This window comes from Hyperolius riggenbachi, chromosome 3 (assembly GCF_040937935.1).
Source record: "Hyperolius riggenbachi isolate aHypRig1 chromosome 3, aHypRig1.pri, whole genome shotgun sequence".
NCBI classification, from domain to species: domain Eukaryota; kingdom Metazoa; phylum Chordata; class Amphibia; order Anura; family Hyperoliidae; genus Hyperolius; species Hyperolius riggenbachi.
Genome location: NC_090648.1, coordinates 354,183,572 through 354,208,709, shown reverse-complemented (window position 1 = coordinate 354,208,709; position 25,138 = coordinate 354,183,572). Strand labels below are relative to the sequence as shown.

The 25,138-nt window shown below is 44.1% G+C and overlaps 1 long non-coding RNA gene across 1 annotated transcript in view; it reads left to right on the top strand.

Annotated features, from left to right (window-relative positions):
* LOC137563963 (uncharacterized) overlaps positions 1–25,138 on the top strand; it is a 55,813-nt gene that overhangs the window by 12,093 nt on the left and 18,582 nt on the right. The window contains exons 2-3 of the long non-coding RNA XR_011030482.1: positions 7,314–7,395; positions 21,413–21,484. This is a non-coding gene — a long non-coding RNA (uncharacterized lncRNA). The remainder of the gene's footprint in view (positions 1–7,313; positions 7,396–21,412; positions 21,485–25,138) is intronic.

Genomic DNA, 25,138 nt, shown 5'->3' with positions numbered 1-25,138 from the left:
CATTGTACTGCAATGTACCTTTTAACAAACCTTTGGATCGGTGCATCGATTCTGGGAGTGTGGTATTAAATAGCAGATTTACACTGCCATTCAATTCCCACTGCCCGCACACCTGACCCTTCAGACCTTTCACCCACATTGTGCCATGAAATTTGATTTCTCCTGGCACAAGTGCTCTCTTCCTCCATCCCTGCATGGTCCATCTGTGCCAAGCGGAGGGAGGTGTGAAAGGATTAGTACCTTTGTCACCAAACATTAACGTGCTTGGGCCTTGCATTCTCATTAACCCCTTATTATACATGAGAATGTCCTCTCTTCGTTCTCCTAGGACGAAATGGCAACCTAGGATCACCATCAGCACGGTACTCTTCATTATAAAAGCACCACCTTGGGAAAGAAAAACATTAGCACTTTGCATTATGCTTTGCTCAGAAAGTTTTGTTAGTCTCTTTCCGATCTCCAAAATCTCGTGTTTTAGTCTCTTTCCAATTTCAGGAATCTCGTGTTTTAGTCTCTTTCCAATTTCAGGAATCTCGTGTTTCTCCAAGCTTAGATTGGCATCTGGAACCTTTCGCTTATCCGACTGACATCTCCATCTTTGCTGCCAGCATTGCAGCTGTCTCAATTCCATATTGCCAAACACCTGAAATCGAAATACAAACAAATCAATTCTTATTAATGATTTGGGATTCGCCCTGCGGCTTGTACTCTTTACCCTTTAAAATGATCAATATATACCGTAATTGATCTCGTTGTTTTATGGTTCTCATGAACTCTGTTTACTCTTATTGGTAGATTGGAGTTAAACTTCACCCCCCTACCTCAGTACTATCCTCAGTACTTACCTGTTTAAAATATGCTCCCGCGGACTTCACCTTTGGAAGCTCGCTTCACCTTTGGAAGCTCTCACCCCATTGCAGCTCACTCCACATCCTCCCCTATCTGTCCATGCGCGGCCGTCGCATGCACAGATTCCGGATGCCACACCTGTTGCTGCTTTGCCGGTGAGCCTGCAATGCTCTTACTCATTATCGCATTTACTTATCTAGAACTTCATCGCGATACCAGCTCTGCTAGAAGTTCTGTGTGTTGTACCCTCTGATCAATGTTTGCCGTGCCACCACCTAGACTACCCAAAAAAAAAAATGGCTGCCTCCCTGTAGGAAGGGGCACTTTACATTTAAACTACACAGGGTGCAGGGCTAAGCATACCAGCGTCACATGCCTGTATGCAGATCCCTGAATGCCCACTTGGTAGGTAGTCACATGGCAAACACCGTACTGATACACTGTCACTCTGTAAACGGCAATTCTATCATCTGTATAATTGCCCCCTGAACTGCTGTCAGTTCTTGTTCTTTGTGCTACAATTGATAGGAGCTGGAAAAAACATATTTGACCAATCAGTAGACGAAAAAAAAACCGCACAAAAAAACAGCTTCAGCCCAGCATAGACCTCTCAGTCAAGCTCTGGCGCCGTCCACGTCAAAAACCGGAAAAAAACGTTACCGCTCTGCAGCAGCGGCGACTGAAACCCGGATTGGTCAACTCCCTTTTTTCCACCTCCGGCACCCCCCTGATGCCCTGTCCCTCCCTATACTCTATTGGGAACTCATGCTGCACCACCCATTAAGGTGCCCCACTTACAGGAATAATCCCGTAAGCAACTCAGTACAGACACTTTCCTGACCTGCACTGCTACGTGTGTCCCTGCACCTAGCTGGGACACACTTCCTATCTGTGCTCCTGCTAATCTGACAGTAATAGCTTGGTGCACGTATCCTGGCATTCCTTTCCATGGACTCAGGGAAAAACTCTGGGGAAATACTTTGAGACCCGAGACACACAGTAGCATGTCTCTGTATTTCTACCCCCCTCCCTTTCAGCTGCTCTGCCCGGAGCCACGAGCACAGCCTGACGTGACGTGGATCCCCCAGCCCCTCCTCCCCCCTGCCATGACGTGTGGGGGCCATGACTCTCGGGGGCGGGCTCTCTCCACTGCCGCCATTTTGAGTCCTGGACTGCCAGCTAAGATGGCTGCTCCCATAGAAGCCTCTCGTTCCTATATCTTAGGAGAGAAAACAAAATACAAACAGAACAAACATTTTTTATGCATAGTTACTCAGCATCTATCCACAATGCAGAGTAAAAAAAAAGCATTGCGCCACATACATTCCTGGATGTCCGTAAAAACCTAAGGAGAAATCCTTGGGACGTGGAAAACTCCCTATCTCCACAAATCATCTGCAGCTTATCTCCGCCATACCTCAAAACTACTCAAGCGCGCAGCGTAACTCTAAACCACATTAACAGCTAGTACTTTTGAGACGCACATTTATCAGTCTGACGTGACTAAACAACATTAAACCTATAATTTTAGCGGCCCTGACTGAAACTAGATAAGCTTGCACCTCTCACTACGCTATCCACTACGGACAGGGAACCAAACATGCTGCCCGAAAAAAACACGCCCGAGTACAGTCGCACCTCACCCATTATCTCAGCTGTAACTATAATCTTACTCACACAGCTACCCAGAGACAAGGGCTGTGCCTTCCTGTCTAACCAGCTCACCGGGAAAAAAAAGGAAAAGAAGAAGAGGAAAAAAAAACAGCTAACCCTTGTCACTCACTCTCCTTCCTTTCTTCTCTCCCCTCATCCATTACTACCGGCTTATCTCCTGCTGCGGGGGACCCCCCCCCCCCCCCCCCCCCTGCTCTATCTGGACGTTTTTCCCAACCTCTGTAGAGACGGGGAGAGAAGAGAAGAGAGAGAGAAAAAAAAAAAAAAAACCCAATCGACTTCTTTCCAGCAAAAACATGCCTGAGACAAATGCAGAGATAACCACTACGTAAATATACAACACAGGAAGCTTGAATCCGAAGAAAAAAAAAACCCAAGCACATAAACTCTGAAAACAGCCTCACCCCTCCCACCACGCACGGGAGAGATGAGAAGCCCGCAGCCACCACGCTGCAATTAACACAGAATGTACACATTAACCTCTCCTTGTTATAACACCAAATACAACACAGATAACGCCATCTAACAACGTAAATCAAACTTGCCTGAGCTGCAGATACTTCGCAATTCATCAGCATTCCGCAACTTTTCCTCCCACGAAACTTCTGTGGACTCCGGAACGTCAGTGGGGGCATCCACCTTCCCCCACAGCGGATCAATCTCCAGCGGCAGTTGCGAGCAGCCGTAGCCTCGGAGAGTTCCTTCTGACCCAGGTTTTTAGGCTTGTAACTGTGTGCACATGCAGTTACAGTGTAACGTCCAAGAGTTTCGCCGCTGATCCTCGAATTGCAGCCCGTGTGCTTGCTTGGCTCCCGCAACGCACACTCCCCACACCAGCTTATCAGTATCAGCTTGATAAGCTTTACAGTCCGCGTCCGTCTATTCCGCTTGTTTTGTTATGGAATATCTTGAAAACACCTTCTTCGGCCCCGGCCCCTGTCTGCCTGTTTTCCTAGGCAGGGAAGGGTTTCGGCACCACTGTTATAAACTGTTCTATATCACCTTGCTTCGACACCATCGTCTCACAGACTGTGAGATCACTTGACTCTCCACACATCAAACAGGAGATAGACTTTCTCAGGCTTCTTCAATGTTTACGTTATTTATTCAAGTCACAGAAAGACAGATCGATACAGTCATCATATCCTAGCTATGCCAATCTTCATGTTGCGTTACAAGCTCGTGATGAGACTCCCTGCTGAAGTCTATCAGGTACCTTCTTCCTAACTACGTTACACTAAACTACCTATGTACAGCATACATTATATCAGATTACAGAAAGGAAGAACATGCTTAGAGGTCCCAGTCGGCCTTGCGAGCTAGTGCGGAAGGAAGAAGCAGAAGTGAGCTCTGCTTTATTCACCTTTATTGCGATGCATCCCTAGTGGATCCTACTGCATCCCTAGTGGCATACTCCGGGGATAAACATTGGCAGTTGTCTGTCTGAACTGGCCAGGCCCGGATTTACCTCACAGGAGCCTATAGGCACAGATGTTATGGCACCTTAGATTGCGCCGTCCAAGAACCTACAAACTCACACCAAACTGCAACACATGTGTGCTGGCTGTCCTGGATGTCATTTCTCCCTTACTTGCATTGCCCATCATAGGTAGCTACAGGTGTCCCTTAGTATTAGCTAGCCAGATGTACCCTCAATATTAAGTAGCTAGAGGTCCCCCCTAGTATTAGGTAGCTAGAGGAACCTCAGTATTAAGTAGCCAAAGGTTCCCCTGACTGAAGGGAGATCAGAGGAGGGGAGTGAGCCGCCTTTTCATCATCAGGCGCCTGTAAGCACGTGCCTACAGTGCCTTATGGTAAATCCGGTCCTGGAACCGGCCATCACACAGATAAAGCTGTTTTGGCTTCTATTTAGCTTGCAAGAAATAACTGAATTTGGAAAGCTCTTCAACAAGTTGAATTGCATAGATAACTAATTTTTTAACACTTGCTGTACTGGAAAAAGAAAGGAACTTCAGACAATTTTTATTATGGCTAGTACTATATGTACCTATGTTTATCTCATCATGACACTTGTCACTTCAGGTGTACGTTTAAGCACTTGTTTCCAAAGTTGGCATCCAGAACGCTCAGCAACAGTTGTTCTGGGAGAGAGTAACTGTGTGTATGAGGCTTTACTCCCATCAGTGACTGCAGAAGCAGGGCGAGGCAGGACAAGAGAGAATCAATTTGTGCATCACAGTTTCAGAATACAAGATTTCTCATTAATAACAGAATATTGGAATTCCTTTAACACTGCCAGTAATTCATTAAAAATAGAAGTTCTAGAGCAGTACCATATTGGTGATATCTGTGGTGTCACAGCAAACAACAGTAAACACTAAAAAATACAGCTGTCTGCCACTTTTTCTATATTGTATAAATCGCACTTCGGATGGGCTTAAAAACAAAAACACAAAGCCAAAGATGTAATTTCAGCAGGTGAGTTTTCATTAGCATTATGTTGGGTCTTTGGGATGGGGAGTGATGGGGCGCAGACGGCAGTAAAACCTAGCAGCAGTTTAAAACCTTTACAATTTTTTTAATAGAGAGAAAAAAAATGAGTGGAGTTTCACTGTAACATAATAGTAGATAAAGAAGATGAATACAATGTAAAGCCTTTGGATAATAGAGGCTCACCACCAGTTCCCTCAATGGTTTCAAAATTAGTTATATGCTTTAGCCTATGGTAATTGTATGAAAAAAAAACTTGGCGCTCTTTGCTTAGCATTTTTAAAGAGAGCCTGAGGTGGGGAAATAAAATAGGAAAAAAAACCTATGCTACCTGCTGCGCTCTCCGCCGCTCCGTTGGCCTGCTTTCCTTTAGTTTCTCTTTCGTGACCTCTGGGGTCACGACACTGGAAAGAGAAATAGATTCTCTCTCAGAGGCGGGGGAGTGGCAGGGGGCGCAGCCAGGGAAAGACAGCTGCCCAATGGCAACTGGGGAAAGCCTGCCCTTAGTGGGCATTTTGAGCAGGGGATTCCTCTCCTCCCATTACCCTCCGGAATAGCAACAATCATTGTTGCTAATTTTGGGGGGCTGTAGTGCGGCAGTGGGGGGGCAGAGAGTGGCGTGGTGGACACACAGAGGCATGTCATGAGGCAGGGAACATGCCTTTGTGTCCCATCTGCCCCTCCTGCCGCACTGCCTTGGGTTCTCTTTAAGTTCATATAATTAGCTAATGTCCCAGGTTGCCCCACAAACAAAAATGCTGGATCATAAGTCAGTGGAGAAAGTGGAGGAAAACATGCACAGCTGAATCAGTAAAAAAGACCACATTACTCATTCTCACAACTAGCCACATGCAGCACAGAAGGCAGAGAGAGACGCATGCACAGGTAACAATGTCTGGCATACATGTAGGGTTCCTGGCTAGTTGTGTCTCCACCAAAGTTATCTCTATTTTGCCTAAGTGCAAAATACTTTTTACTAAGGTCTTGCTTGAGGCATTGAGAAGTTTTGGACTCAGTGGTGGTGGACTGCTGAACATGAGATAACCTTTACCTTCAGTCATGCCACCACCACCAATGTCACAACTTCAGTCAAACACTTATAACCACTGTCACACCTTTATTCTAGCCTTCTCCAGTCCTGCCACATCTTCAGTCATACCTCCATAACCACTGTCACACCTTCAGTCATACCCTCATCACCACTGTAATACCTTCAGCCATGCTTAAACCATCAATTCTATACCTTCAGGCATGCTTAAACTGCCAGTGCTACTCCTTTAGTTATACCACACCCTTAGTTATAACCCCACCACCACCACACCTTCAGTCGTGCTTCACTCATTAGTGCCAGTTATGGCCCTGGGGGCATTCTTCAAGTCGTACATCACCCACGCTAGCAGGTGGTTTCCATTATACTGAGTGTCTGGCATCCAGTGTTATCAGCAAACAATGCAAGATTTGGGTGCCAGCTGTCATCAGAGGGCACTTGCTGTCTTTGAAAACGGTAATTTTATGTTGCAGGTGCATGAATTGGGTGCTGTAGTATTTCGCCAAATCTGATGCTGTAAAGGGAGTATTGGTTAGGGTTAGGTGCAGAGTAAGTCAGTTAGTGTTGGGGTGGAGTAGGGGGAGGTTAACGTTAGCTGTTATGATTAAAAGAAGTAAAAGAAGAGCTTTAGGAAGAAGTAGTTAACATTATCGGGAAGATTAGGGATAGGCTTCAGGATGGGGGAACATGGGGGGGGGGAAGCGTGTCAGGAACTGTATTCTTTATTAAGGGGATTGGCTAGTTACTGTGCATGTGTATGCAGAGTTTGTACATCCAGCACACTTGTTTGTAGGTTGGGTCTATAAGAACATAAGAGGAGGGAACACTGATGTTTTCATACCTAAGAATCTAGCTGAGGATCGCAGGCCCACAGTCATTATTTTGAGTTATTGCCATATCCGTAGTGGGTAGTGGCAGTTTTCCTGCATGTCTGGAGGCCGATGGATAACTTATTTTTAGATTAAAGGTGACGTTTTCCTTTAACTACGCTCAAGCATGCAATCCACTTTGATTCTATCAACCCCCACGGGGCATGATATAATATTTCTGCTAATCTGAAAGAGATGCTGAGAAATTGGTTGCATAAAACACACTTTAACACGGATCATTCACATTTGCCGGTAGTGCTTTAAACTCAACCACCGCCAGCAACATATAACCAAAAAAATGAAATGGGCTATTACTGTTAGATGGTGCATTAAATGGGTACACAGACGAGTGTCATTTGCTTCTCCAAACAGTGTAATTATAATAAGCCTTGCTTTTTTCTTCTTCTTATTGACCGGAAAAGGTCCTTGTCTGAACAAGAGAAGTCGCTGTGGTCACGTAATTGGCTCGGTTGTGAGACTGCCAGCTCGGAAATGGACCCAAAGGTGAGCTTTTATTCCAGGAACATTGACACAAAGGAACCCAAGTCTTCCTCGCATACATTATACATTGGCAGAATGTGAAAAAAGACTTTATTTAGAATAATCTGTTAAAGAGAATCATCTTCTCTGCATAATTCCAAGCTAATAAGTTTTTAATGATGGAATTCAATTCCAGCTGATTCTTGTGGTAATTTGCTGTAAATATTTAATGGCTTTAGGTTCTGAGTGTTTTATGTACATCTGTCAGCTCCACAACAAGAGTCAGTTAGGGGAGGGCTGTGCACACTGTGTGACTCTATCTTGGATAAAGTACACATGGCATTCAGGTGTCATATATTATTCAGCCGTAATGTGTCCCTTATAAATTGGAATCACCTGAAAAAAAAAAGCAAAGTGAAAAAAAAAAGGATACATTTTGCTGTAAAACATAATGTAATAACTGAGAACAATATTCTCTGATAACTGTGCTGTATGAAAAAGATTTCTCATGCACTTGGCAGACTTTATGATACAGGCATATCCCAATAGCAGTTAGGCTCCTTTCACACTATATTTGTACATTGCGCAGCACATTACAGTCATAAGTGGCAGAAGTGTCCAGAAATCATGCAGCAGTGTGGTGTGTACAGGAGCAAGAATGAAAGGACCCATTTAAAACAATTGATCCATTCGATACAGTCCACTGAAACCTGAGAGGATTTACATAGAACAAGCAGGGGCGTTGCTAGACTCCTAAGAGATCTGGGGCACTTTTGGGAACTTCAGCTGGGCAATGGGTGTGGCCATGCACCATAATGTGGGTTTGGTCATGGGTGGAGCCAAATTTACATGAACTTAGCAGCAGTTTAAGTAGGCCTGCCCTGCAAATTGTTAAATTAAGCCCCCCCTCCCCACCCCCTCTATTAATACAGAGAAAAAGCACCATATCACATAAATATGCAGTGTCACTTAAACATAACTAGGCGGAGTTACCTGGCTTCTGCGCTGGCTGGTCTGGCTTTCTGCTGGGCAGGCTGGCCTGCCTCCAGGTTATCTGGCAGTTCCCCCATAGCATTCCCTGAACGTCTAGTGGACCCCCTCTCATGCTCCCACATGCCCCCATAAAGGCATCACAGCACCCAGCATGGCACCACAGCACCTAGTATGCCCACATAGAGGCACCACAGCACCCAGCATAACCCTGATTTATGCACCACAGCTCCCAGCATGCCTGCCATTGATGCACCACAGCTGACTCTGTCCAGGGCAGAAGAGATCCAGGGCATGCCACTGATCTTTGGGGCTAGCAATGCCCCTGGAAGAATGTATACTTACCTGGGGCTTCCTCCAGTCCCATGTACTCTGTGGGTTCCCTTGTTCTCTGTATCAGGTGGCTCCATTCATCTTAAATGTTCCCTGGTACAAAAGCTTCAATTGTGCCAGTTGGGCTGTACTGCTTATGTGCAGAATGCTCCTGGTGACCATTGCACAATGGGGGCTTTCACATGGCCAGGTGGTGCATGCGCAGAGCAGCTGAATGGCGCAGCTGAAGAACGGAGCCACCCAGGAGGGTGAGCGAGGGAGCCCACTGAGTACAGGCTGGAGGAAGCCCCAGGTAAGTATACATTCTTTTATTTAAAGTGGACCTGAACTCTTGCACAGGACAGAAGGAAAACATAGAGAAATGCACCCTGTATGTACTGAGAGAGTTTAGCCTGTCTAATCCCCCCTCATCTGTGTCTAATCACAAGTTGTAATTTGATCTCTCCCCTGGGTCACTTGACTGCCACAGCAAATAAGCTCATTTAAAAGCACAGGATGTTATGAAAGTAGGAAGCAGAATCACTGCAGATTTACTGTAGGATTAGTATCAGCTGTAACAAAGAAATGTTTTTCTTTAAAGGTTATTATGCTGTTGCATATCTTTTAGAGCAGAGAGGAAGTTCTGAGTTCAGGTCCGCTTTAAAGCAAACTTTTAAAGTGTATATTAACGATATTTGGGAGATCCAAAAAAACAAAATGATATCCTAAATGGTATACCACATTTACCTCCAATATACTGAATTACACAACATGGACATCTACGGATGAAATCAATGGGCAAAACAAAAAACAAAAAGTAGCAGTGAACTTTTTCTTTAAATAATTTGTTCTTGTCTGTCGATGTTTCTACAGATTACAGACTTCCTGTACATTTTCTGCACCTTTTTGAACTATTAAAAGAAAAAGTTCACTGCTACTTTTTAATCTTTAAAGTGTACCCGAGGTGACATGTGAAGTGACATGATGAGATAAACGTGTGTTTGTACGGTGCAAACCATATTAATAACCATGCTATTTTTCTTTTTTTATTTTGCTGACTAAAAGAGTTAATTATCAGACATGCAGCTTCTGTCTTGTCGGTACCTTGCCAGTAATATAGTAAACCTCACTGATAAGCAAATTACAGTCATAAAAGTTTTTCTGGCAGGATACAACTTCTGAGGGCAGGGGAAAGATAAAAAAGGTAAATAGTTCATGTACTTTAACTCTGGGGCACTTAATAGACTGTCAGTGAGCAGTGACAATAAAACATTCAATCTACTTTGTAAATGTTTAAATATAAAATAAAACCATGGGACAGTGGGAGCCTAACATTATGGGGGGGGGGGGGGGGGGGGACAGTGTAAAGATTAAGGAGGTTGGTAAAACTTCAAGTAGCCCATTTCATGTAAACAAAATTGGTAAATGTGGTGGTAAAAATATAAAGTGCATGATAACCAATGCTCGGTGCATTGCAAATAAAATAGACGAACTAGAGTTCATTCTGAATGACAAAGGCTATGACATTGTGGGAATAACCGAGACATGGATGGATGAAAGCCATGACTGGATAGCTAATTTAAAAGGATACAATGTGTTTATGAGGGATAGAATAGGGAAAAAAGGTGGAGGGGTTTGTCTCTTTGTTAAGAATTCTTTTACAGCTGTCCTCAACGATGAGATGGAGGAAGATTGCGAAGATGTGGAGTCCGTTTGGGTAAATATTCATGGTGGAAATAAAAGTTGCCAATTGCTTATTGGGGTATGCTACAGGCCACCTCATATTAATGAAGCTGCAGAACTGCGATTACTACAGCAGATAGAAAAAGCTGCAAATAAAAATGAGGTCATAATTATGGGCGACTTCAACTTTCCAGACATTGACTGGAGTATTGAGGCTACCCATTCTGGTAAAAGCAGCAGATTTCTGGCAGCACTACAGGACAATTACTTGACTCAAATGGTAACGGAACCAACTAGGGGGAATGCGTTACTGGATCTGATCATTTCTAATAGACCGGATAATGTGTCAAATGTGCAAGTTCAAGAACATTTGGGAAATAGTGATCACAACATGATAACGTTTGATCTGGTGACTGATAGGCCTGATAGATCTGTCTTCACAAAGGAAACAGCACTGTTGCAAATTACAGAGGCAGAAGAGTCTGAATCTTCTAACTATCTGTAATATTAAATACTTAACGCAGGAAGAAGTGAAGGCAAGACTAAATAAATTAAAAATAGACAAGGCACCTGGCCCGGATGGCATGCATCCTCGGGTCCTAAGGGAATTAAGTTCAGTTATAGATAAACCCCTTTATCTTATCTTTTGTGACACTCTTTCAACTGGCAGAGTCCCAGTGGATTGGCGTACAGCCCACGTTTTCCCATTATTTAAGAAGGGCAAAAAATCAGATCCATGAAATTATAGACCTGTAAGCTTAACATCAGTTGTATGCAAATTATTTGAGGGGTTACTAAGAGATACTATACATGACTTCATAGTAGAAAATAATCTTATTTCTCAGCATCAACATGGGTTTACTAAAGACAGTTCCTGTTTGACTAACATGCTCAGCTTTTATGAGGTAGTGAATGCTTATATGGATATTGGGAATGCTGTAGATGTGATATACTTGGACTTTGCAAAGGCCTTCGACACTGTTTCCCACAAAAGTCTGGTGGAAAAGTTGAGGATGCAAGGACTGGGGAAGAGTCTGTGTGCATGGATAGGGAACTGGCTAATGGACAGAAAACAAAGAGTTGTGGTCAATGGATCGTACTCAAAATGGGAGACTGTTAGCACTGGGTCCAGTGCTCTTCAATTTACTTATTAATGACCTAGTAGATGCAGTAGTGAGCAATGTTGCTATTTTTGCAGATGATACAAAATTGTGCAGAATCATCAACTCTCAGGAAGATAGTGTCATATTGCAACAGGATCTGGATAGGATGGCTATATGGGCACATACATGGCAGATGAAATTCAATGTTGAAAAATGTAAAGTCATGCATTTTAGTCGTACCAATGGTCTAGCTAGCACCATACAAAATAAATGGGATACAGACTTGGAGAAGGACTTAGGAGTACTCATCGACAACAAGTTAAATAATGGTACTCAATGCCAAGCCGCTGCAGTTAAAGCTAACAAAATTTTGGGATGCATTAAAAGGGAAATAAAAACTCGAGATGCTAGCATAATATTGCCCCTGTTTAACTCTCTAGTAAGGCCACATCTGGAATATGGAATTCAATTCTGGGCACCACATTACAAAAAAGATATTGCAGTTTTAGAGCAGGTGCAGAGACGAGCAACAAAATTGATACGTGGGATGGAAGGTCTCACTTACCAAGAAAGGTTAGATAAACTGGGTTTATTTAGTCTAGAGAAAAGACGCCTTAGAGGGGATCTAATTAACATGTATAAATACATCAGAGGGCAATATAATAGCTTGGCGGATGAGCTTTTTGTCCCTAGGCTTTCTCAAAGGACTAGAGGACATGATCTGCGCATGCAGGAAAAACGTTTTAGCCATTTATTTAGGAAAGGGTTCTTTACAGTAAGAGTGATTAAGATGTGGAATGCATTGCCACAGGAAGTCGTTATGGCAAACTCTATACCTGCATTTAAAGGGGGCTTCGATGCTTTCCTTGCGTTGAAAGACATCCATGGCTACAATTACTAGGTAATGCCTAATGATGTTGATCCAGGGATTTTATCTGATTGCCATCTGGAGTCGGGAAGGAATTTTTCCCTTTTGGGGCTAATTGGACCATGCCTTGTAAGGGTTTTTTCGCCTTCCTCTGGATCAACAGGGATATGTGAGGGAGCAGGCTGGTGTTGTACTTTATACTGGTTGAACTCGATGGACGTATGTCTTTTTTCAACCAAAATAACTATGTAACTATGTAACTATGTATATAAAAAAGTAATTTTCTCATCAGTTTATTTTCAACTTGGGTTCATTTTAAAGTCAAATTTTCAGTTAGTAGGAGACTGGCTTACGACAATGTTCCTGCCTAACACCCTCCCATTCCCACCTCTTCCATGCCATATTCAAGGAGGAAATGGGATGGTGATAGGAGGGAACATTCCGCAAACATACCTATTCCTGTCTGAAAATCTGACTTTAATCAAAAGTACATTTTTCATGGAGTGATTACAGAGACGGGGGAATGAGGACCAGAAGAGGCAACACACAGAGGTATGTGGATAAAGCATTAACATACCTCTGTGCTTAAAGGGAACCTAAACTGAGAAGGAGATGGATTTTTGCTTTTAACCAGGTGCCGACCACCCACTACCTATGGGCGGCGGCAAAGTGGCACCCCCAGGACCACGTAACACAGATCGGCGGGGGTACCTGGGGGACTGAAATGCTGCATCTGCCGGCAATAGGCTCCGCCCACCCGCGACGTCAACCCGCCGGGCCAATTAGCTGCGCCGGCGGGTTGTTAACCCCCGATCTGCTGCATTCAAAGTGCATAATACGCTTTCTAATGTATACAAAGCGTATTATACAGGCTGCCTCCTGCCCTGGTGGTCCCAGTGATCAAGGGACCACCAGGGCAGGAGTCAGCCCCCCTAGTAAGCACCCAAGCACACTGATCCTGCCCCCCTGCCCCCTGATCGCCCACAGCCCCCTTCAGACACCCCCCCCCCCCGATCACCCCCTCAGACCACTGCTTGCACCCAATCACCCCCCTAATCACCCATGAATCACCCCCTGTCACTATCTATTTTTTAGATCAGGTCCTAAACTGCCCCCTGGGGGTTCCTGATCACCCCCCACACCCTCAGATCATCCCCAGACACCCCCCCTCCTATGTACTGTATACATCTATTCTCCCCTGTAGTCACCCACTGATCACCTGTCAATCACCTGTCAATCACCCATCAATCACCCCCTGTCACCACCTGTCACTGCCACCCATCAGATCAGATCCTAACCTGCTCCTTGCGGGCACCTGATCACCCGCCCACACCTTCAGATCGCCCGCAGACCCGCCCTCAGATCACCTCCCAAGTGCATTGTTTACATCTGTTTTCCCCTCTAATCACCCACTGATCACCCATCAATCACCCATCAATCACCACCTGTCACTGCTACCTATCAAATCAGACCCTAATCTGCCCCTTGCGGGCACCCAATTACCCGCCCACACCCTCAGATCGCCCTCAGACCCCCCCTGATCACCTCGCCAGTGCAATGCTTGCATCTATTCTCCCCTCTAATCACACCCTGATCACCTATCAATCACCCCGTCACCACCTGTCACTGTTACCCATCAGATCAGACCCTAATCTGCCCTTGCGGGCACCCAAACACCCGCCCACACCCTCAGATCGCCCTCAGACCCTCCTGATCACCTCCCCAGTGCATTATTTACATCTGTTCTCCCCTCTAATCACCCACTGATCACCCATCAATCACCCATCAATCACCACCTGTCACTGCTACCCATCCTACTCATCAGATCAGACCCTCACCTGCCCCTTGCGGGCACCCAATCACCCGCCCACACCCTCAGATCGCCCTCAGACCCCCCCTGATCACCTCGCCAGTGCATTGCTTGCATCTATTCTCCCCTCTAATCACACCCTGATCACCTATCAATCACCTCGTCACCCCCTGTCACCATCTGTCACTGCTACCTATCAGATCAGACCCTAATCTGCCCCTTGCGGGCACCCAAACACCCTGCCCACACCCTCAGATCGCCCTCAGACCCCCCTGATCACCTCCCCAGTGCATTATTTACATCTGTTCTCCCCTCTAATCACCCACTTATCACCCACTGATCACCCATCAATCACCATCAATCACCCCCTGTCACTGCTGCCCATCAGATCAGACCCTAATCTGCCCATTGCGGATACCCAATTACCCGCCCACACCCTCAGATCGCCTTCAGACCCCCCTTGATCACCTCCCCAGTGCATTGCTTGCATCTATTCCCCCCTCTAGTTACACCCTGAGACACCCATAAATCACCTCCTGTCAACACCAGTCACCCCCTAGCACACCTATCCATCAGATCAGGCCCTAATTTGCCCCGTGTGGGCTCCTGATCACTAGGCCAAACCCTCAGATCACCCTCAAACCCCCTTCCGATCACCTTTTCAGTGCATTGATTGCATCTATTCTCCCCTCTAATCACCCCCTGAGACACCCATCAATCACCTCCTGTCACCCCCTAGCACTCCTATCCATCAGATCAGGCCCTAATCTGCCCCCTGTGGGCTTCTGATCACCGGCCAAACCCACACCCGCCCCACGGCAGTGACAGAATTTTATTTTCTGATCACTGCTGGTCTCTATGACTTAATTGTGGCTGAGACCAACGGTTATGCCACACAATACGCAACCGCCAAACCAAGAAGCTACCATGCCCAGCCTTTTCGGTGGAAATCACTCCAAGTTTCCAAATGTAAAATTTTTTGGGGCCTTTTCCTTAACATGGGTCTAGTAAAAAAGAATGTATTGTGGTCTTATTGGTCTACGCACCCAATACATCACATGCCCATGTTCTCTGCTGCTATGTCCAGGTCACTATTTGAGAACATCCTGCGCTTTCTGCACTTCAATGCCATTACAACCTGTCATCTAAGAGGCCACCCTGCTTATGACCGGTTCCACAAAATTCGACTTCTCATAGACCACCTGTCATCAAAATTTGCATATGCTTATACCCCTGAACAGTCAATTTGAGACATTTGGTTTCCAGACTACTCCTCGCGGATTGGGGCCCCTAAAATGCCAGGGCAGTATAGGAACCCCACAAGTGACCCTATTTTAGAAAGAAGACACCCCGAGGTATTCCGTAAGGAGTATGATGAGTTCATAGAAGATTTTATTTTTTGTAGCAAGTTAGTGGAAAATGACACTTTGTGAAAAAAAAAAACAATAAAAATCAATTTCCGCTAACTTGTGACAAGGAATCAAACCTTCTATTAACTCACTATACCACTAACGGAATACCTTGGGGTGTCTTCTTTCTAAAATGGGGTCATTTATGGGGTTCCTATACTGTCCTGGCATTTTAGGGGCCCTAAACCATGAGGAGTAGTCTGGAAACCAAATGCCTCAAAATGACCTTTGAAATCCTAAAGGTACTCATAGGACTTTGGGCCCCGTAGCGCAGTTAGGCTGCAAAAAAGTGCCACACATGTGGTATCCCTGTACTCGGGAGAAGTAGTATAATGTGTTTTGGGGTATATTTTTACACATACCCATATTGGGTGGGAGAAATATCTCTGTAAATGGACAATTGTGTGTAAAAAATAAATTAAAAAACTCTCATTTACAGAGATATTTCTCCCACCCAGCATGGGTATGTGTAAAAATACACCCCAAAACACATTATACTACTTCTCCTGAGTACGGCGATACCTCATGTGTGACACTTTTTTGCAGCCTAACTGCGCTAAAGGGCCCAAAGTCCTATGAGTACCTTTAGGATTTCACAGGTCATTTTGAGGCATTTGGTTTCCAGACTACTCCTCACGGTTAAGGGCCCCTAATGAGGAAGTGTTTATCAAAGGAAAACTCCGAAAAAAATAAATAAATAATCCTCTCTAGTTAAGCTGCTTACATGGCAAAGCTTTTAATGTGACATTCTCCTTTTGTCAAGAATTGTGCAGTCCATTAAGTTCAGCTCTATATTTAGCAAGGATTTAAAGAGGAACTCTGTAATTAAAAAGTGCTTCATTTTTACAATAATTATGTATAAATGTGTATAAAAGTGTATAAAAGTGTTTGCCCATTGTAAAATATTTTTAATCCCTGATTTATATTCTGACATTTATTACATGGTGACATTTTTACTGCTGGAAGGTGATGTAGCTGCTGCTTGCTGTTATGACAGTTGGAAACAGCTGTAAACAGCTATTTCCCACAATGCAACAGGGTTCACAGACAGGAAACCGCCAAGAGTACTTACTCAGAATTTCTTTGTGGGAGGGGTTTCACCACAATATCAGCCATACAGCACCCCCTGATGGTCTGTTTGTGAAAAGGAATAGATTTCTCATGTAAAAGGGGGTATCAGCTACTGATTGGGATAAAATTAAATTCTTGGTCGGAGTTTCTCTTTAAGGCAACATAACAGCTTGCTTAGTGTTAAATTTGCTGACAGTTGTGAGATTAGTGCTGGTGTAGAAGATCAGCAGTGATAAATAACATATACCAGTGGCTGATGCTGTTAGGTGTTAATGAATGGTCATAGTAGATAAGATGGTTGATAGACACATTTAAAAAGCTAGGTTTTGAGAGACAATTGTAGGAGAAAGTCTTATAGGATTAGCAATATAATTCCACTGGAGGCAGACCAACTTGTAGATGTATGTGGGATGTGGTTATAAGATACTGGAGAAGGTCTAGGAGTGTGTAGCCAACTGGGACAGATTTTTGGAAAGACCCCAGGGGGCACCTCGACACAGGTAGAAGGAGAGTCTGCTCGACCAAATGGCATAAAAGTCCAATCTTTATTGGCAAATAGTTCTGGACAGAGACAGTGTCCGGCTGGGAGATGGAAAAGCTGAGGAAATCCGCCTGGTGGCCAAGCAGCAGAAACCTTGTGTTATCACTCCCAATAGATACCTGTAGAAAGTATTCACTGTGAGCAGCAACACATGATTACTGCTGCTTGGCAAGCAATAGAGATGGCCCGAACCTCCGATTTTAGGTTCGCGAACCGGGTTCGCGAACCACCGCAAACGTTTGCGAACTTGCAAACTTTCGAGAACCGCAATAGACTTCAATGGAGAGGCACACTTTGAAAACTAGAAACATTTATGCTGGCCACAAAAGCGATGGAAAAGATGTTTCAAGGGGTCTAACATCTGAGTTTTTGCATGGATGAGTGGGATGCCAAAAGTCACGGGGAAAAATCTGGATTTGACGCAAAGCAGCGTCTTAAGGGCAAAAATCACATTGCATGCTAAATTGGAGGCCTAAAGTGCTTTAAAACATCTTACATGTGTATACATCAATCAGGGAGTGTAATTAGTGTACTGCTTCACACTGACACACCAAACTCACTGTGTAACACACTGCAAACAGCTGTTTGTGTATTGACGGCCGTGCTGGACTGGTGCACACCATGGTGAGTGTGCAGGCGATAGCGGTTTTCAAGCCCATATGGTTGCCAGGCTGAGGTAGCTCAATGACAGAACAACAGTGATTGTCCAGCTGATCAAATTTGGTCTATCCACAATGAAGCAACGACCTTATTATCTTTGGTGTGCCAACCCCCAAGACACTCATATAGCCGGCGGTCATTGCTTCATTGTGATAAGCAAACCCCTTCACCGCGGCAAGGTAACGATCACGAAGGGGAATTGACACATGCCTTTTGTTTTGTTGTTGCAGCCGCAGTGCAGCCAGAAAAATTAGGCAGGCATATACACGCACCAGAAAAATTATTATAGCGGCCGCTGCTGGCAGCGGCCTTAAAAATTCAGGAATCCGCCTGGAGTCCTGGTGGACTCTGTTGGTGGTGGCGGAGAAGGCAGTCAAGCGGCCTGCTAGCAGAGATGCTGTGTGGGGACTGACTTAGTATTGGGGCAGGCAGTCACACAGCGTGTAGGCAGAGATGCTGTGTGTGGGGACTGACTTAGTCTTCGGGCAGGCCTGGGCGTGCTTTGCAGACCAGGCATCCGTGGTCAGATGTACCCTTGACCCAACGCTGTGTGCCAGAGATGTCACCACTTGCCTTTCAACATCATGGTACAGTTTAGGTATCACTTTTTTTGAGAAAAAATTGCAGCCTGGTATCTTCCACTGCGGTGTGTGGCTTTGCTTTTGTGTGCTGCTTTTCCTCAGGTGGTCATCCCATTACAGTTTGTGCTTTGTAATCATGTGCCTTTGTAAGGTAGTTGTCCCTACGTGGGTCTTGGTCTTTCCACGGCTCAATTTTCGATGGCAGAGAGTACAGATAGCATTGCTCTCATCTGAGGCAGACACACACAAAAATTTCCACACCGCTGAGCCCTGGGGTGATGGCACTTTGGTGGTGATGGCCGACTGAGTGTTAAGTGAGGTGCCAGAATCAAAACAGGAGGAGGATGATATGTCACGCTTCCGTGCAGAAGCTGAGAAAGATGAGGTGTTCTGTGTTAAATAGTCAACTGTATCCTGACAATATTGGGGGTTGATGGCACGTGCCTTCTTCTGAACACTGTACTTTGGTCTAAGGCCGCATGATATCACGACAGCGTGACCTCGAACAGACCTGCCAGGTGGCCTGCCTCTGGCTCTGCCTTTTGTTTTGTCCATATTGGGGGGATGAAGTGAAAGGTATGCACTGGCTTGACTAATACAATGTACGTTTACGCAGGCGCAGTGAACAGGTATGCAGTGACTGCTGGTACAACAATGTGCGGTTACACTGGTGCAGTGAACAGGTTGCAGTGACTGGTATTACAAATGTGCAGCTGCCTGTCACACACACACACGGACTGCAATGACAGGTGCAATGACTGGTGGTATTAACAATGCGTGCGCTCACGTAGGTATAGGTAGGTAGGTGCACTGAACAGTGAACATGTGCAGTGATTGGGATTACAAATTTGCAGCTGCTTGTCACACACACAGGCAGCCACTGATTGTGCTGGGCCTGGCAGTGGCACAGTAGGAATTAAGGTGCCAAAGGCCAGCTGCGACTGACTGACAGGGCTGTACATAATGCAAGTGGGCCCCCCCAAAAAAAAAAATCACAAGAACAACATTAGCTCTCAAAAGAGCTGTTGAGGGGTGCTTTTTTTTTTTTTTTTAGCAATAAGAATCAGCAAGGAGCAAGTTAACAAGCCTACAAGAGCCTAACTAAGCTTTCCCTATAGCTCTCTCTGCAGCAGCTCTAATTACTGCAGGCACACGAGTAAGTCCAATGCCTGACGCCGCCTTCCTTTTATAAGGAGGGGGGGACTCCAGGAGGGAGTGTAGCCTGATTGGCTACAATGTGCCTGCTGACTGTGATGTAGAGGGTCAAAGTTGACCCTAATGAAGCACTATGGGGGCGAATTGAACTTCCACAAAAGTTCGCGGTTCTCCGCGATTTCGAACCACGGAAGTTCGCCGGGAACCGTTCGCCGGCGAACAGTTCGGGCCATCTCTAGCAAGCAAGTGGATTTCCCTAGCTTTACCATCTCCCAGTCCGACAGAGACATATCAGCTCACGCGTATAAGGGCACAAATTCACTCATTAGTCATAGCTAAAATGTTCTCACAGGAGCAACAATTTATACATGTATAGTCACGCCCAAATGAGCAGATCAGTGCACTGAGACATGCAAATTAACTTTTCTTAAAGGCATAGAGTACAAAAGTAGAAAAGTGCAAAAATATGTACAGTGGTGCGCAATGAAGAACATAAAGAACAAAACAAGTAACCTATGAAATATGTTAACAAATATTACACCAAAAAGAGGGGGGAGACAGCTGAATAAAACCAGATGGACATTACAAATTATAAAACAAACTAAAATCCCATATAAATAATGAATTTCTGTCAGAGGTCTGATAATTGAAAAAAAACGTAAATGGGCTATCTGCAGTAAGCAAGAGAGATATATTACACATGAATGGTAATAATTCCTGGTCTCCCAGAATGCTCTGGGAGGAGAATTCCACATAATAAGCTAAGCATCACTGGGAGGGTGGACATACATTCCAGTATACAGAAATATATAAATATAGGATGTTTTTGCTGCTTAAACCAGGAAAATTCCCATAAAATAATTACTGTAATAATTTTCTACATTCTACTATGTGTCACTACAGTGCCTCGTTAAGTGCAAGCTCAACAGTCCCTATGCCCATCACTAATATGCATGTTTTGCAGCCCTAACTGCCACTTCCTTTGAGGCTCATCATGTTTACATTCATATACCACAAGTAGTCAAGAACAATAACTATATGAAAAAGCAGTAAAATAAACCATGATAAATATAAAACTAAAAGTTTTCAATGGAGTGCAAGTGGGCGTGTCAGTTGACTCTATATAGCCTATATGGACAAAAGTGTAACTACCAAAATCATCTAATAAAGTGAGGAACCAAAATGTCAAAATACCACCAACAAACCTCATCAAATTAAAAAAAATAAAGAATTTCTGAGTCTGCTAGCATGGCAGGCCCAGCTAGGTCTTGGCACCCTTGGAGAAGATCCACTTTTGTTTCAGTTACTTTTTCAACTGACACAACAAATAAACATCCTACTTTCGCCTTTATTTTTTTTTACATAATTAGTGCTGGGAATTTGCCTTCCATTTGTAAACAGCGACACAGTAATAACTCAGTAATGCTTCGGTATAGATCACTGGGAGATATTTACCGTCTAGATTTGGAAGAACTAGGCAGAAAAAATTTAATTTTAATGAGAAAGAACATTTTAACAGCAAAGGTCCATTAATATGTGGAAAGCTGCTGGAAGCATCCAGGACTCAAGTCCAAATGATGAAATGCAGAAATCCAGGGAGACTTGGCAGACTTCCTTCTCTGGGTGACTGCTGACTGACTGCTGGAAGGAAGCTCACATCATTTGGCATAAACATCACCCAGGCTGGGAAGTGTATGCAGAAAATACACTGAGATACTCGCAGTACTTAGAGGATACAGGACCCATGTGTAAAATAATCATCTCGGTTATTGCCAGTTCATTTAGCAAATGTAGTGCTCTGAGCATACTGTACCCTTGGCATAGATGGAGACTTAATTTTGAACATTTGTGTATGCAGGCTTCTTCTCCACACAAACAAGGTGTCAAAGGCCGGTCAAAATCCACAGAGGAGATTCAGCAAGCAAAAAAGGTAATGTAGATAACGTCACTGCCCATTTAAAGTGACATTCCTTGAAGTTTCTTTTGATTCACCATAGAATAAGAATAAAATGTATAATTCATAGATTTTCATTCTTGTCCCTCTGTCTGAAGTTGCCAGTAGGGATGGGCAGAAATGCAGACTTCCAATTCCAGTGAAATTATCACTTCCCAAAGAGTGTCTTTCTAATTCTGTGGATTTCTTCGGAAATCCAATTTCATCATATTTCTGAAGAATTATTATTATTCTTTTTTTTTTTTTTTTTTTTTGGTGGAAATAAAATGAGTTAATTGTAAAAAGGAAAAAAAATGTGGAATCCGCTATTTTTTTCAGATATACACTATTATTTGGGAACCGCATTTTTGACAGCAGTAAACGTATGCATTCTGTGATTGCTCTAATATTTCCAAAGTCTCCTGATTGGCTTAAAATTAGCGCAGTAATCAAATTTCCGCTGGAAAATTCTGCCTTCTCTGATTGGTCTAAAATTTTCAAAGTAATCTGATTTCCGTGGAAGAATTCTGCATTCTCTGATTGTTACAATGCTTCTGAGTTCTTAGATTAGGCTAAAATTTCCAAGTTGTTGTAATGCGTGGATTTCCTTTTTCCGCATATCAATTTCCGCCACGGTAAGTCCATTTCCGATTGGAAACTCAGAAATCAGAATTTTGCAGACATTTTCCGACTATTCCTATTTGCCAGTATCTTTGCTTGACTCAGTTTAAGGGTTTATCAACCAAAACAGGTGAACATTTTTTGGTTTTGGTGATCCTGAATCTGAACAGTATTAAACTTGGTGGGGGTGAAGGGAATCCCGGAACAAAGATTTTTACATCTGAAGGGCAATTACAGCAAGCAAAAAAAAAAACACCAAATGTTCTGAGGGATAAGTTACTATTTAAAGTTAACCTGAGGCGGGGATAAAAGTGGACTTTTGGGCGTTGGGAGAGTGCCTGGCTGGGGACCGCCTAATGGCGATTGGCGTCAATGTATAGTGGGCGGGATTAGTAGGGAACGCGTGCCCGCTCCTGCATGCTTTTCCCTGTACAACAATACAACAGGGATCTATGATCGGCCTGCCAGCCGTGATTGGAGCTGGCAGGCTGTAACTGAGAAAAAAAAGCTATTTACATTTGTACAGAGCTGCGATCTAGCGCAGCACTGTACTTAACTGTCCGCAGGAGTGGCTCACAATCTAATCCCGGCAGTAATCAGAGCCCACCAAAAAATGCTTTTTTAGTGGCAAGAAAAGGAGGTAAAATTAATTTGGATGCTAAGTTGTATGAACAAGCAATAAATCGTTTAAGTGGCGAAATGCTGAATTGTAAAAAATCGCATGGTCACTTGTAGGGGGGTATAAACCTGTGGTCCTCAAGTGGTTAACCACTAGCCGACAGCATCATGCTGATGGGCGAGGCCGCCGCAGAAGACCCAGGACCACCTAACGCAGATCGGCGTGAGGTCCTGTGGGCGTGTTTTGCAGGAGATCGTGCGCTGATGTGGGTGCATCTCTGCTTGAATGATGGAGCTCCGCTCCATTATCAGCCTCCCAACGGCGATCGCCGTCTGTTTATGTAGCTCAGCGATGCGATCTAGAGCAGCGCTGTATGAGGGACAGCCTTGTGAAACGGCTGCCCCCCTGGGACGCACAAGAGCAATCAGCTCTCATTGGCTGAAGCCTATGAGAGCCAATCGCTGTCATAGACTGGCAAGGGGAGGGAGGGTAGGGGGGGAAAATGTATTTGTTAAATAGTAATATTTATTAATAAAAATTAGAAATAAATATTTACAAAAAAAATAAAAATAAACATCCTGGGAGTGATCCTCACCCACCACCAGAGAGCTCTGTTGGTAAGCAGAAAAGGGGGGGAGGGGTAATCACTTGTGTGCTGAGTTGTATGGCCCTGCAGCAAGCCCTTAAAGCTGCAGTGGCCTAATTATTGAAAAATGGCCTGGTCACTAGGGGGGGTTTAAGCCCAGGGTCCTTAAGTGGTTAAGAACTGTGGATACACAGAACGCTCTTGGCTAAGGGACCCTAATAAAGAAGGTACACAACTCAGCCAGTCATGGGCATTAATTGGGGTGACAACTGAGGGGACTCGGAGGACACTGAGAGACCTCATAGACTACGGTGGTCTGGAAGAAGGCAAGAAAAAGTCAAAACATTTTTTTACCATTTCAGGTGTACTTTAAAAATGGTAAAATTGTGGACAGCATTATCCACATAAAGGTTGAGATCTGAGTGAAATCTGAATATCACTGAGTGTGACTGAGTGATTGTTTGTAATCTGTGTGCCACATGGGCACATAACACCAATGGGAGCCACAAACCTGGCTGTGTATTAGAGGATCAAATACTTATTTCACTCAATGACATGCAAATCAATTTATAACTTTTATATAATGTGTTTCTTCTGGATTTTTGGTTGATGTTCTGTCTCTCTCTTCATTAAAACTAAACTACAATAATAGTTACGTACGGTTCCTTTCTTTGTTTATGGGCAAACTTACAAATTTAGCGGAGGATTAAATAATAATTGACAAATTCTATACTTGCATGTAAAAGAGCTTTGATCCTTTCCTTACTTTGAAGGGCATTCACAGCTATGATTGCTATGTGTGGGAAGATGATACTTTGATCCGGTCAGAAAGATAGTTCCATCCTTTGTGACTTTTTGTTTCTTCTGGACCAAGGGGCAGTGAGGCTCAGGAGGCTGACCTTGATGGACGCATGTCTTTTTTTCCAACCTAGAAAATTATGTAACATTAAATAATCAGTAGAATGACATTTCTAATACTGCAACAGGGTATAAAAGAGTGCAAACTTTCACTGTAGTAGTTGGTGGCTCTATAGTCTGTTGCATTCCTGCTGACTCCACCTTGAACGTTCTGCACCACCTGGACAAACAGGCTCCCCATGAAGTCACCCAAAGCAATGACCTCTGTAGCTTTATGAGCAAAGGACACACTTACTTGTTGGTCCATCACTGTCCAAACCTGCTATTGCAACTTCCAACGAACCCCACACAGGTGTCCCACAATGCATCACGGCTGAATATGCAAATTGTCCCTTTGTTGTCCCTGAAAGCCAAAAACAACCCCAGAATCGCTGGAATGCAATGATGTGTCAGTTTGTTAATTTTACAGAGCCACACTAATCCAACATGCATACAGACAGTTTCGAACTGGGTGGTCCTCATCAGTGCAAGGCATACATAAATATAACTCCATGAGGTAGCACTTGAAACACCCAGCAAGCTAATGGCAAACTTCTAGTTTGTTTTAGGTGAGAATGAGATAGAAAATCACTGGGATGGTCTCTTTCATAACAAATGTGTTGCGTTGGGAAGTCTCGTAAAGTACAAAACCTAAATGCACTATGTTACATTAACTTGTCAAAAAGAGTATAAAACGCAAATATCCTTTATAGCTGTGATAACAGATGTGTGTAAAACTCCTCCTAATATCCAGGGAGAAGATCAGCTAAATGCCAAGAAACTAGGGTGCTTCCTCTGTCTCACGCACCCTCATTATGTACTAACTAGACCATGACTTTATGATCATGCAAAAGTACTTACACATCAATTCAAAATCAATTGTAGAGCATGGATTTATTTTACTTCTTGTACAAAACTCTCTACTGAG